The following is a 14,364-nucleotide window of genomic DNA, read 5'->3' as shown; positions in this document are numbered from 1 at the left end:
CTAATCTAGGTGCCTCAGTCCGCAGGATGTCATAGCGATACACAGCAGTTGCCATGGAGACAACCTTGGTCAGGTCCCAGACAGAGTCAACAATCAGCAGGTGTCAGTGGAGAGTGGGGGAAGGAACGCAAGAGCGTCTTGCTGCAGTGCTCTTCCGGAGGAGATTGTTGTTCCAACAGCAGGCCTCGGCCAAGGCCACTGCTGATAGAGGGGGGCTGAAAGCAGATAAGATTGGGGTTGTTTGGTCTCTGGACGAGTAGCCGCATTCCAATTTACACAGCTCCTGGTCCATCTTGGTCTTCGAGACGATCCACTTTCCTTTCCAAAGCTGTGAGCTTCTCCATGATGTTATCCATATAGTGGTTCATATTCACAGTCTGAGTGCTGACAGCTCTGCCCACTGCTTCAATCATCACGGGCAGCCTTGTGGGGTTTTGGACAGCTGTCACCGTCTTCTTAATTCCTCGATAACCCAGGGCAATGCCTAATCCAAACAGCAGAAAACCTGTTATCATGGTTCCGAATAGGTAGATATCTTCAATGTCCTCCACGGAAAGAGCCGCCAGACACACGACCCGCCACCTCTCCCACGCGTCCATCGTGTAGCCAGCTGCGAACGTTCCGGCAGGGCAGTTAGGTTCCCCCGAACCCAAGCTTCTCGTCGAGAAGATGGTGTCAATTGCGTTGAGAGACCAGTTGATCAAATCCATAATTTCTTAGTTTGTAGAGCAGTGTAGAGAGAGTCTACATACATACTGTCAGTACATACAAGACAGTAGACGAGACGAGAGCAGCAAAGCAGGGGAGGAGGGGAAGAAAATGCGACCGCCTTCGTTGAGAGCCAAAGAGAAAAAGCAATCTTTAGTAGCAGAAGTGATAGGTCTCACATATTTGAAACATGGAGTTGGCTTTGCAGCCTTGGCTAAGTGCAAATTACACGAGACTAGATAATGATCTGAGATGTCATCGCTCTGCTGCAGAATTTCAACGGCATCAACATCTATTCCATGTGATAATATTAGATCTAGAGTATGATTACGACGATGAGTAGGTCCTGACACGTGTTGTCTAACTCCAATTGAATTTACAATGTCTTTAAATGCCAATCCCAATGCATCTTTTTCATTATCGATGTGTATATTAAAATCACCAACAATTAGTACTTTATCTGCAGTCAATATTAATTCTGATAGAAAGTCCGCAAATTCTTTGATAAAGTCTGTATGGTGCCCTGGTGGCCTGTATACAGGAGCCAGCACAAATCTCAAACGTGATTTATCGTTTATACTATATATTTTTACATTAAGCACCAATGCTTCAAAAGAATTATATTTGAAACTTGATTTCTTAGTGGTTTTGAAACTATTACTATAAATTACAGCAACACCACCCCCTTTGCGTTTCAGACGAGGCTCATGTTTATAACAGTAATCTTGCGGGGTTGATTCATTTAAAGTAATGTAATCGTTTGGTTTTAGCCAGGTTTCTGTCAAACACAGCACATCTAGGTTATTATCTGAAATCATATCATTAACAATGAGTGCTTTTGAAGTAAGCGATCGAATATTCAGCAACCCAAGCTTTAGCATTTGCTCATCTGTATTATAGCTGTTTTTTATTTGTTGAACATCAATTAAATTTTTAACCTTAGATGGGTTAAAACGTTTTTTGGATTTCCAAGTTCGGGGAACAGACACAGTCTCTATATGATGATAGCTAGGTGAAAGAGGCTCTATGTGATGGGATTTATCTGACCTTGGTGACGCGAGGCCGCTAGCAGACGGTCGGTTTAGCCAGTCTGTCTGCTTCCTGACCTGAGCCCCAGATTGTCATGTTTGAGCTCTAAGACTATGTGCCATATTACTAGAGAGAAGAGCAGCACCATCCCAGGAGGGATGAATACCATCTCTTTTCAACAGGTCAGGTTTGCCCCAAAAACTTTTCCAATTGTCTATGAATTCTATATTATGTTGCGGACACCACCGAGACAGCCAACCGTTAAGCGAACACAATCTACTAACTATCTCATCACTCCAGCGAACAGGAAGGGGGCCAGAGCAAATTACAGTCCTTGACATCGTACTTGCAAGTTCACACACCTCTTTAATATTAATTTTGGTGATCTCCGACTGGCGGAGTCGAACATCATTAGTGCCGACATGAATAATGATCTCAGAGAATTTACGATTAGCATTAGCCAGCACTTTTAAATTTGCTTTGATGTCAGGCGCTCTGGCTCCCGGCAAACATGTGACTATGGTGGTTGGTGTCTCTATTTTCACGTTCCGTGTAATAGAATCGCCAATAATTAGGGCACAATCATTCTCAGTGGGTGTTTCACTGAGCGGGGCAAATCGATTTGTTATGGTAATCGGAACGGAAGAGTGGTTTTTAGATCCGCGACTAGAGCGATCCCTCACTGTCACCCATTTGCCCGGCTGCACGGGCTCTACTTCAGCCGGAACCGACTCATGTAAAGAGTTCACTATGCTATGCGCATACAAAACATCTAAAGCACTAGCACTCTTACTATCCTCAATTAAAGTTTGGATGCGTGTTTCTAATTCTGAAATCTTCTCTGTCAACCTAACTGTCTCCTTACATTTATCACATATAAATCCTATATTGTCGACAGAGAAGGCTATGCTAAACATGTGACATGAAGTGCAGGTGACAATAACAGGACAAGACATTACTCACCGTGTTTGTTGACTGATTCTTACTCACCTGAGCTTTTATGAACTCAAAGGCGCGGACGCGCGAGAGAAAAATAAATAAATAAAAATAGCTGAGCGCACGGGTGGCGCGTTAACAGGCTAGCGAATTACTAGCGTTTTGTGCTAGTAGTACTAATAACAGAAGCTAGCGATGTCAGTTTAATCTGAGATGTTGGGTAAAATGTAGTAGTATAAACAACTAGAAATGGTAGTAAATGATGGTTCAAAACAAAGAAATACAAGGCTAAGACGGAGCTTACAGCACCGAAGCTAACAAACACACTCACAGCAGGCAGCGAGGCAGACAGGAGCAATCGATCAGCGATCTCAATAGAGAACCTCTAAACGTTAAGGATGTGTTCCTTATTACACCCAAGAACAGAACACCACAATCGCTTAGACGCCATTCTGCTCATAGACAGAGCTCCAGTATCAACAATGGCGGACTATGATGACAGCTCGCTCAGGGCGGGTCTGTGTTGAAACGACGCTGTCAGTTAACAATCGTGGGAGGGGCGTCCGACCGTGTGACGTCACACGGTCAGACGCCTCGATTTGAGATGGGGGAAAACATATAAGGAGATTAAAAAAAGACCACTGGATGGATTTTTATCATTATATGATGGTTGTGTACAGGCACTGCCAACACACATTTCAGTACAATCAACTTGTAAAAGTGCATGTACCATTATATGACCCCTTTAAGCGCGAGTCTGGAGAAACAGGCATTTATTTATTCATTCGCAGTGTTGAGAAACGTAGCCTTCATGTGTTACGTTATTGTGTTAATAATAACTAAAGTACCTAATTATGTTACATATTTATTTTGTATGAAAACTAGCGCGTTAGTTACTTATGGATTAAAAACAATCGTAGTATCAGTGCTGCGCGAGCTCTCTCTCACAAGCACGGACGCGCGTGCACAGATAGAGAAGATAATTGTAAAATGAAAATTGATGGGCTAAGTTTTATTTATTTAGTATTATCCATCCGTGTTTTTAAAATTCGTTAAATGACGGATGTTTTACTGTTAACACAGCCCAATATGTCGGGTTCGTCTAACTTAAACTTGATATTCTTTTTAGAATAAGTGATTCGTTATTAGCACACATTATATGCAATGCAATATAATGCATGTGTGTCACCCCCCCCCCCCCTTCATCTGGTGTAATATGCATTGTACTCTTAAAAGTTATAACCACAAATAGGCAAGTACTATAATGTATTGTAATTCTTGTTATTATATATCAGATGATACAACATATTCAAAGATTGTTATAAGGCAATATATAATATTGTAATGCATTAAGAGTACCCGTATAATGCATTATAAATACAAGCTTCATAGAAAGTCTTACCGACTTTTTTCATTTTGTTTCTTTATTTTGCAGAGATTTGAGTAACAGGGTTGTTGGATACATATACTTTACTGTTCTTTATTTTATCATTCATCTTATGAAAGGCCTATCGGGCAAAACCACCTCTTCCTCAAATATATCTTGCAAAGTTGAAATAGGCAAATTTCTATGACATTCCTTACTGCTTTCATTGAAGTCTTACTGATAAAGGATCATACCATATTGACATCTCATTTTATTTCAACATTTTCTTTGTAAAATATGAACATGATGCTACTAATTACCCCAGAAAGCCTAAAACTATGCAGGAAGTGCAAGCATACCATTATTAATATTTTAAAAATTGTTCAGAATACAAACAATAATGCCTTTTGGAAATAAAACAACTTTTACTGATACTATTAGATATCTTCATTAATTGAAAATAATTTTCATACAACTTAATTTAGTCTTTGTTGTTACCTCAGACCAAACTTAAAAATGCCTTCATCATGATTTCTTTAGTCAGAATAATAGATTGTCTCAATATGCTGAAAAAAGAACAAGCATGTCAGTATGTGCCACACAAACAGGTAAGGTTTCAAGTACAGTAAAATAGACACAGAAACCTCTCTAGAAGAAATTTGTTTCTCATTTATACCTAGTGTGACCTGATGAACAAAACATAAATTACACTGCAAAATCTATCTAAATTAATTCAAGTCAAATATATTATTTAACATCACTGAATCAACCTAACAAAAACAAAAAATATACCGGTATATACGAGCAAAACAAATTATTTTGGATTGAATCAGATAAAAATAGCTCCTTACAGTAACAATTTCAGGTTATCAATTTTTATAGTGTAAAACAAAGATGAACAATGTTAAGTCCACAGTCAGAATTTTCTGCATAACCTAATTTATCATAATGATATGCAGGCCTACTGTTGATACAGAGGATGCAGGAATCCTGAAATATGCCACCCAGAAACAACAGCGTTTGGTGAAATGTAGTTGTAATATTGGAAAATCTGCTAAATACCTTATTCAGAAAGGTGGATTGTTTAATCAAGTACAGTAGTACAAAACATACTATACACCCATTTCACTTCAAAAGTTCATGAATTTCCTAAAACAATATTATTTGTTTTGAGGCTTCAAAAGGACTGCTGTGGAGAAATACAAATCACCATTATAAGTATGTGGAATTGCTCTCATCTTCACTCTGATATTCGTCAACACAGTTCTCCAGGATTTTAGTGAGAGTTTCCAGTGTGCTATTTGGATCCAGCAGAGTCACTAGAGAGACATTCACACCTCTATCATTGAAGAGAACATTCTGCAGAGTCATGGCTAACATTGAATCAATACCTAAATCGAAAAGATGAACATCATCATTCAGCTCGTCCATCTCAACACCAGTCGTTTCACTAATCATGAACCTCAGATAATCACGTGGTGAGGATGATGTCATGGGTTGTTCAGTTCTAGATATGACCACTCCAGCTTTAATGATGGCTTCCTGTGCTATTTTGAACAAGCGTACATTCAGTGATTTGTTCTGACTGAGGATGTTTTTCCAGCTGTTTTTAAAATTGAATCTGCATACAACCTGTTGAGGTTTGTTGATCAAGAGGCACTGCTCAAGACTTTCATGGATTTCTGGAATCTCCAAAAGCATGATTCCCTTTGCCTCCAGAAATCTTTGGAAATGGACTTTGTTCAGAAGAAGGCCAAGATTCAAAGCCCCCCAATTAATGGACTGTCCAGAAAGCCCAATGTTTCTGCGATACTGACAGAAAGTGTCCATGAATGTATTAGCCGCAGCATAATTAGTTTGTGAGGCATTGCCAATGAAGGCAGCGATGGAGGAATAACACACAAAGTAATCCAGATTGCACTGTATGGTAGCACGGTGAAGGTTAATCACTCCATTTACTTTTGGCCTCATGACTTTCTCATAAAGAGATTTGTCAAGGCGTTCAATCAGCCCATCATGCAGGACAACTGCACTGTGAAATACCCCTTTGATGGGACTGGATGGAAATAGTTTTCCAATGTTAACAATTGTCTGGTCCACTTGCTCAGAAACTGAAACATCACAGGGCAGAGATTTAATGACAGAACCCCAATGGCTACTGACCTGACTTAACTCTTGTTGCATCTGAGGGTTTGGATTACTCCTAGACAGAATGGCAATGTTCCCTCCTCCTTTCTGAGCAATGAACTTTACTGTCTCAAAGCCCAACCCAGTTAAACCACCTGTGACAATATAGACTGAATTTTTCTGGAATAGACTGTGTTTGGGCATTACTGGAATGTCAGACAGCTGGTTTTTGGCTTCACTATTCAGGACTATAATGGGTAGGATCTGGCATCTGAAGTATGATTCAGATTCTTTTACAGACATAAGATCAATGTTGTCTTGAGATTTCACTCTTTGAACAGCTGTTGCGTCTAAAGACAATAACTTTCTGTCCAAATCCAAGGATTTCAGCCAACGGTAGATTTGTGGCATTTGTGTCTGCAGAGACCCTTTCTGCATTATTTGCGACATGAAAAGGACATGGAAGTAGACCTCCTCATTTGTACTGAATGTTTTTAAGTTCAATGGGAAATCTGCCTGGTTGTCACAGACAAACACAATGTCTTTGATGCCTCTAACACTGCTTGCTATTTCAACGGTTTTTACATTATAAGGAGGTAGAAGAACAGCTCCCACAACCTCACTAAAATCACAAGACAGCTGATCAGCCTGTGTGCTCACTCTGACATTCCAACCGGATCTGTTTGCAATTGCAATTAAGACAATCATCAAAGCTGAGTCAGGAACAGTGGAGAAAATACCCAGTTTCCTTTGCTGTTTAGCCTTGGGTAAAGCCTCATGCAAGATCTCCCAAGCCAGTACCATAAAGGAGACACAAGGCACGTCATTCAGGAATGAAACCCTTTTTGATTTGCAGCAAACAGCTGCTGGAAGAATTACTTTAGATGTGGCAGCCACAGGGTAACAAGACACAACATGATCACCAACTTTAAATTTGCTGACATCTTTACCCACAGATGTGACAGTGCCACTAAAGTCAAGGGCTAAGAGCTTATGGTTTTCAGTTGTGTGCTTGTTCCAATACAATGTCTGGCCATAATTCAGGTCAGAAATGCTGACTGGAAAGTAATCTGATGAATGAACACAGATTTTACTGAGGTGAAGCTCAATGTGTTTTCCTTGATTCAGTTCAGTATGATTATCCATATTTGTTGCTGAGAGATTTGTCATTATATATGGGTCAGATGTTTGCAAAATGAAGTCTTCATTTTGCAACATGTGGATGTTTCTTGAAGAGATTGCCATGGTTGGCAAAGGTGTGTGGATGATTTCAGGTTTGAGAATTTTGCCCTCCTTCACTACTAGCTCTGGATATTTGTGACAGGGGTAAGACCTGAGGACCTGAACCAAAGCTTCGATGTCTTCAGAAGTGGCAGAGCTCATGTCAATCAGCTGGAAGGAAAGTTCTGGCAACTCAGCTGCACATGCTCTTATCATGCCTGACAGAACAAACCCAGGGTTTATGTGCTCCACTAAGGTCTCAGAGCACCTATAGGTTATTACTCGGATATCACCTGGGTAATTAAGTGCCTTGAGATATCCAACAATCTTTCTGAAAATCTCACAACACCCTGCCATACTGTCCAAGACCTTCTCTGATTCGAGAGTGGATAGGTCTGCATCACTCCACATGAACAACATTTCCTGGAAGTTTTTCTTTACACTTGAAATTTTCAGTTTTGACAAAAAAAGTTCCACTCTGCATTCTAACAGTGTGTTACTGTTTGAAGAAGACACATATCTAGATGTTGGGTCCAAGTACTGTTGCAAAGCTTCAGAAATTCCTACCTGGTCAGAAAAGACCAATGCCTTAATTGGTGTATCAAATCTGGCAACTTCAGAGATGATACTGAAATTGTTATGGTAGAAGTACTCCTTGACTACTTGGGAACGACTTCCTAGCAATCTGATCTTCACATGCCGGAGTTCAACTAACACCCTACCCTGTTTGTTGGCTAAGCAGCCACAAATGTCAAAATCATCTTCTCCCACATGTACTGCTCTCAGATAAACAACCATCTCCTCTTGCAATGGTTCAAAAACAGTCAGGCTTTCTATTTGTGCAGGAAATTGAGGTCTTGCTGATAGGTCATGCCCCAGCCAACACGTTTATGTGGGGCCCATATGGGTTACAAATGGGCGACAGGGGTACAGAGTGGGCATGGGCTCAAAATGGGCTTCTTATCTGGGGCCCATATGGGTTACAAATGGGCTACAGGGGTACAGAGTGGACATGGGCTCAAAAGGGGCTTCTTATCTGGGGCCCATATGGGTTACAAATGGGCTACAGGGGTACAGATGGACATGGGCTCAAAAGGGGCTTCTTATCTGGGGCCCATATGGGTTACAAATGGGCTACAGGGGTACAGATGGACATGGGATCAAAAGGGGCTTCTTATCTGGGGCCCATATGGGTTACAAATGGGCTACAGGGGTACAGATGGACATGGGATCAAAAGGGGCTTCTTATCTGGGGCCCATATGGGTTACAAATGGGCTACAGGGGTACAGATGGACATGGGCTCAAAAGGGGCTTCTTATCTGGGGCCCATATGGGTTACAAATGGGCTACAGGGGTACAGATGGACATGGGATCAAAAGGGGCTTCTTATCTGGGGCCCATATGGGTTACAAATGGGCTACAGGGGTACAGAGTGGACATGGGCTCAAAATGGGCTTCTTATCTGGGGCCCATATGGGTTACAAATGGGCTACAGGGGTACAGATGGACATGGGCTCAAAAGGGGCTTCTTATCTGGGGCCCATATGGGTTACAAATGGGCTACAGGGGTACAGATGGACATGGGATCAAAAGGGGCTTCTTATCTGGGGCCCATATGGGTTACAAATGGGCTACAGGGGTACAGATGGACATGGGATCAAAAGGGGCTTCTTATCTGGGGCCCATATGGGTTACAAATGGGCTACAGGGGTACAGATGGACATGGGCTCAAAAGGGGCTTCTTATCTGGGGCCCATATGGGTTACAAATGGGCTACAGGGGTACAGATGGACATGGGCTCAAAAGGGGCTTCTTATCTGGGGCCCACTTGGGTCAACTAAGTAGGTCCAACATGGGCAAACCCAGATGGGCTCCCTATGTGAGACCTAGTCAGTTCACTAATGGGAAATGAGTAGGCTACATACCCAGCCAGCACATGACCGACCTTCAACGTTGAAATATGGTTGAAATAATGTCAGTTTGTTGTTGAAAAAGATTAACATAAACCATTCTAAATCAACGTTGACATTTTTACAAGATCCCCAGCCAACACATGTGGGGCCCAAACGGGCTGCAAATGGGCTGATATCCGGGGCTCACCTGGGCTACCCAACTGGGAACCCAGCTAATTTTGGTTTTGTTGGCCACGGATTCACGCGCAAACATTTACATCACGTTTCCCAGCTCAACGTGGATTCATCCGCAGACACCAGAGGACAATCTGGACAGAGCTTGCCCCAGCTAACACACCCATGTGGGGCCCAAACGGGCTGCAAATGGGCTGATATCCGGGGCCCACATGGGCTACCCAACTGGGAACCCAGCTAATTTTGGCCGCGGTTTCCGTGGTGGCCCCACATGTGTTAGCCCAGATGGGTTGATGATGGGCTCTTGATGGGCTCCATATCGGGCCCATGTGGGTAACCTAGGTAGCACCCATTTAGGGCCTACAGGAGTCTGCCCAGATGGGTTGATGATGGGCTCTTGATGGGCTCCATATCGGGCCCATGTGGGTAACCTAGGTAGCACCCATTTAGGGCCTACAGGAATCTGCCCACATGGGTTGATGATGGGACCCATATAGGTCTTATCTAGGGCTCTTATGGGCCACAACGGGTATATATATGGGCTACCATATTTGTCTGTTTGGGTTACCTTATTTTACAGTAAACCCCTAAATGCAATCATTACATGTAATCCACTAAACTATACTAAAATGTTAAAGGTATTCAATGAACAGAAACCAGTAGTTCACTTTTAAAGTTACTTTATTAAGCAAATACAAGTATCACAAAACAAGAAAAGAAAAAAGTAAAAGATTTAAAACACTTCTAAATCAGCGTTGACATTTTTACAAGATCTGTACGTTGAAACAACATACAGCAGAAATATCTGCCTTTCAACATTATGGTGACAATTAGCATTTCATAATTTTTTTGATATAACAGCTCTTCAGTATATGTTAAAATATAATTATCATTATTAACAATAATAGTTTCAAACCTTTTGCCTTATGTGATTTTGTTTGAATTTACAATTTTGTCTGCTTGCCTAACCGTTTACATTGCATTATTACATTTATATTCATACACTGTCATGTCATTTGACTAATTAATTAAATAATAATACAGACTGCAAATAAAACTCAATACACCGCTATGTTAACTGCTATTAAACTATTGTTATTGGTTGTTTCGCCGTTTTACTTTGAGCATGATTGGTTAATCTGTCTGTCTTCCAGGAAACTGTCCAATGAGAATGTGCGCGGCTCTGCGCGGCTCAGTCACCGACCGAGAGTAACGGACGTATTTTCAAATTTAAAATAGGCGCGCACTGAGCAGCAGCTGAGCTGCTGCTTGCATTGATTAGCCTACTCGGTCAGACCTGGATTATTTTATATCTGCCTGTTGAATTCTTAAATTTTGAGCGAATTTAAGTTGATATCAATGAAGAACAAAAGCTGGAATGTGAACAGAGGAAGGGTTCGTACGTGGTCTGTAAAAATACTGGCGATATCAGGTAAGAAAACATTTTTCAGTCCTTATAGCAGTCAGTTAAATTAACGTTAACGTTTATGGACATGAGAAACGTTAACAGTCATAGGCTTAATGCAACCTTATACGTTCAATAAGTTATCTCTGTGTGTGTTTTTGTACTGCTGTAGCAATATAAGCACGTATTTCAATGTAATTTAGTACCATCTGACATTGCTGTGTTTTGTTGTTGGTAACGTTGTGTGTTTAATGTCAGCTAACGTTAGTTTAAAAACGCATGAGAGGTAAAAAAGCGTTGGAATGAGTAAAGTGATAAAACAGTCATTTATTCGTTAGAAGTATGTTTACATAACCTCTTCAAACACTGATAACAGTATTGGAAATATATTTGTTTACATTTTTTTTTTTTTTTTTTTTTTTGTGTGTGTGTGCTTCCCTTGCAATGATACACATTTCTGATGGGATTGCCATGCTTAAAGTTTATGTTTACATTTTTAATCATCATGTAACAACTAACAGTCTCAAAGATGACATTACTAGGGCTGGATTTATTGGATGGGATGCACGCTACAATGTTCCATTCATTCATCAACTGAAAACAGGTTGACTAATCGATTCTTGGGATTTAAGAATTGATATTGTTTCGTAAAAATGAGAATCAAATAAAATCGAGAAATCAATATTTTTTACCCAGCCCTTGACATTACTCAGTTCATGTAGTGTGAATGTTATAATGGCAAACGTTTTTTTTTTTTTTAAATTTAAGATTGTTTGAAGGAATGATATAAGAAAATACTGCTTTTTAAGGACTTTTCATTGAATAATTTCTTCTTTCCCCCTCTTCAGATTCGCCAAGGACCAGCTGATTACTGGCAATTTGGTGGAGGATTATTCTTTAGCTGCTACATTGCACTATCACTTCTGGTACAGATTCATTGGCCTTTTGTGTTATTTTTTATTTTACTTGATTTAATAAATTACTTTTAATTAGTAGCCTACAATGTATGGTTAGGATTCTGAATTAAAACCGTGTAATGTTTCTCCACAAATATTATCAGAAATATACGGAGCCCCCAGGGGTCAGGCAAATTGTTGAAACAATATAAACCTGCATTGAAAGATATAGGCCTAATTCAAAGAGCAACAGACCACAACCCTCTCAGCTCAACACCACAATTTGTTGATTTCTTCATCTGTTTTAAAGATGAAATCATGACCTTATCATTATAGTAATCGTAACTGACACATGGGAGTAATATTAATTTTTTTACAATTCCATGTTGGGGCTCTGAAGAATTGCTTGTGTGAATACATAAAATGTGTTTTAGAATGGATAGTGTTGTATACTTTGTTTTCTACCCGACTAATTGAACTGTAAAGTGAAAATCTTGTACATGACTTATTTTGTATTGAGTTTTTCTTGCTTTTATTTATACAGGATAGTACAGACAGCAGGCAAGAAGTGAAGAGGAAGTGATGGCATCAGGAGCAGCACAACCAAAAGCTTGTGACCCCATGGAAGTTGTCCGAGTGCGTGGAAGAACAAGTGTAAGTGCAGAAGCCGATCTTAGGATGTAGTGGAGGAAGTGTATATGAAGAAGATATAAAGGAGCCAACTTGTTTAGTTTTTAAAATTGAACTAGGAGCCAGTGCAAATGTTGTAAAACAGGAGAAATATGTTCTGTAACATAACATTAGAGCGAGTAGACTTTGTAAAGTTGCTACTACTTACATGTCAAGTGATAAGCAATATTTGAGTTGGATGAATGATGGGCAAATATTTGGTTTTCTAACTTGTCCTGGGAACCCTCAGTACTGCACACCCACTTCAGATCTTGCAGTTTCTATAAATGAGCTAATGTGATGAATCCGGTATATTAGATGAGGGAAACGTACAAAGTCTGCATCTGAAAACTTAGGCAGCTGACTCATTGCCTCGCTGCCCTATCAGGCAACGACTTAGCAGGCAGCGTTTACACACTAAGGTGCCTCACAAAACCGATTTAGTTTAGTTTTTATTTATTTGAGCAGTAACCATTCTGATTTCAGACAGACTTATGAGGCAGCATAACGGTTTAATGATCTTCAACACTAATTATTTTTTAGAAATTACTTCAAAGTGGTAAAAGTTGGTCAAAATGTACATTTTGTGCTTCCAATATGTGCAGTGCAGGGGGTGTTCCAGGACAGGTTTGCAAACCCCTTATCTAGATACACTTGATGTGGGGCACCAAAAGGCTAACCTGACACATCTGATTGAACTGTGAAAAGGAATTAAAAAAGTGGCATAATGGTTGACTGATTTATTTTCTCTTTTCAAAGGGCCGTTGGGAGAGCGACAACAGAGGAGTGAGAAGCTGCACGGTTATTGTTTTGTTTGTGAAATGGTTAATTTTTCAGATATGCATATATAACGTGTGCATATATATATATATATATATATATATATATATTACTTTTTTCTTTTCTTGTTTTGTGATACTTGTACTTGCTTAATAAAGTAACTTTAAAAGTGAACTACTGGTTTCTGTTCATTGAATACCTTTAACATTTTAGTATAGTTTAGTGGATTACATGTAATGATTGTATTTAGGGGTTTACTGTAAAATAAGGTAACCCAAACAGACAAATATGGTAGCCCATATATATACCCGTTGTGGCCCATAAGAGCCCTAGATAAGACCTATCTGGGTCCCATCATCAACCCATCTGGGCAGATTCCTGTAGGCCCTAAATGGGTGCTACCTAGGTTACCCATATGGGCCATATATGGAGCCCATCAAGAGCCCATCATCAACCCATCTGGGCAGACTCCTGTATGCCCTAAATGGGTGCTACCTAGGTTACCCACATGGGCCCGATATGGAGCCCATCAAGAGCCCATCATCAACCCATGTGTGCAGACTCCTGTAGGCCCTAAATGGGTGCTACCTAGGTTACCCATATGGGCCAGATATGGAGCCCATCAAGAGCCCATCATCAACCCATGTGTGCAGACTCCTGTAGGCCCTAAATGGGTGCTACCTAGGTTACCCATATGGGCCAGATATGGAGCCCATCAAGAGCCCATCATCAACCCATCTGGGCAGACTCCTGTATGCCCTAAATGGGTGCTACCTAGGTTACCCACATGGGCCCGATATGGAGCCCATCAAGAGCCCATCATCAACCCATGTGTGCAGACTCCTGTAGGCCCTAAATGGGTGCTACCTAGGTTACCCATATGGGCCCGATATGGAGCCCATCAAGAGCCCATCATCAACCCATGTGTGCAGACTCCTGTAGGCCCTAAATGGGTGCTACCTAGGTTACCCATGTGGGCCCGATATGGAGCCCATCAAGAGCCCATCATCAACCCATGTGTGCAGACTCCTGTAGGCCCTAAATGGGTGCTACCTAGGTTACCCATATGGGCCCGATATGGAGCCCATCAAGAGCCCATCATCAACCCATGTGTGCAGACTCCTGTAGGCCCTAAATGG

The 14,364-nt window shown here is 40.9% G+C and overlaps 1 long non-coding RNA gene and 1 pseudogene across 2 annotated transcripts in view; one reads left to right on the top strand and one right to left on the bottom strand.

Annotated features, from left to right (window-relative positions):
• Nucleotides 1-5,251: 5,251 nt before the first annotated feature.
• Nucleotides 5,252-14,364, bottom strand: part of LOC307167137 (mycocerosic acid synthase-like polyketide synthase) — a 56,780-nt pseudogene continuing 47,667 nt past the window's right edge. Inside the window, exon 8 of the transcript in view lies at nt 5,252-8,247. The product of the transcript in view is annotated as a mycocerosic acid synthase-like polyketide synthase (transcript). The remainder of the gene's footprint in view (nt 8,248-14,364) is intronic.
• LOC307167138 lies at nt 11,744-13,461 on the top strand. Its single transcript, XR_013822740.1, has 3 exons — nt 11,744-11,806; nt 12,321-12,430; nt 13,205-13,461. It is a non-coding gene; the product is annotated as an uncharacterized lncRNA (long non-coding RNA).

This window comes from Squalius cephalus (genome assembly GCF_949319135.1).
Source record: "Squalius cephalus genome assembly, chromosome: 11".
Classification (NCBI taxonomy): Eukaryota; Metazoa; Chordata; class Actinopteri; order Cypriniformes; family Leuciscidae; genus Squalius; species Squalius cephalus.
This window is presented reverse-complemented; position numbering and strand designations above follow the sequence as displayed.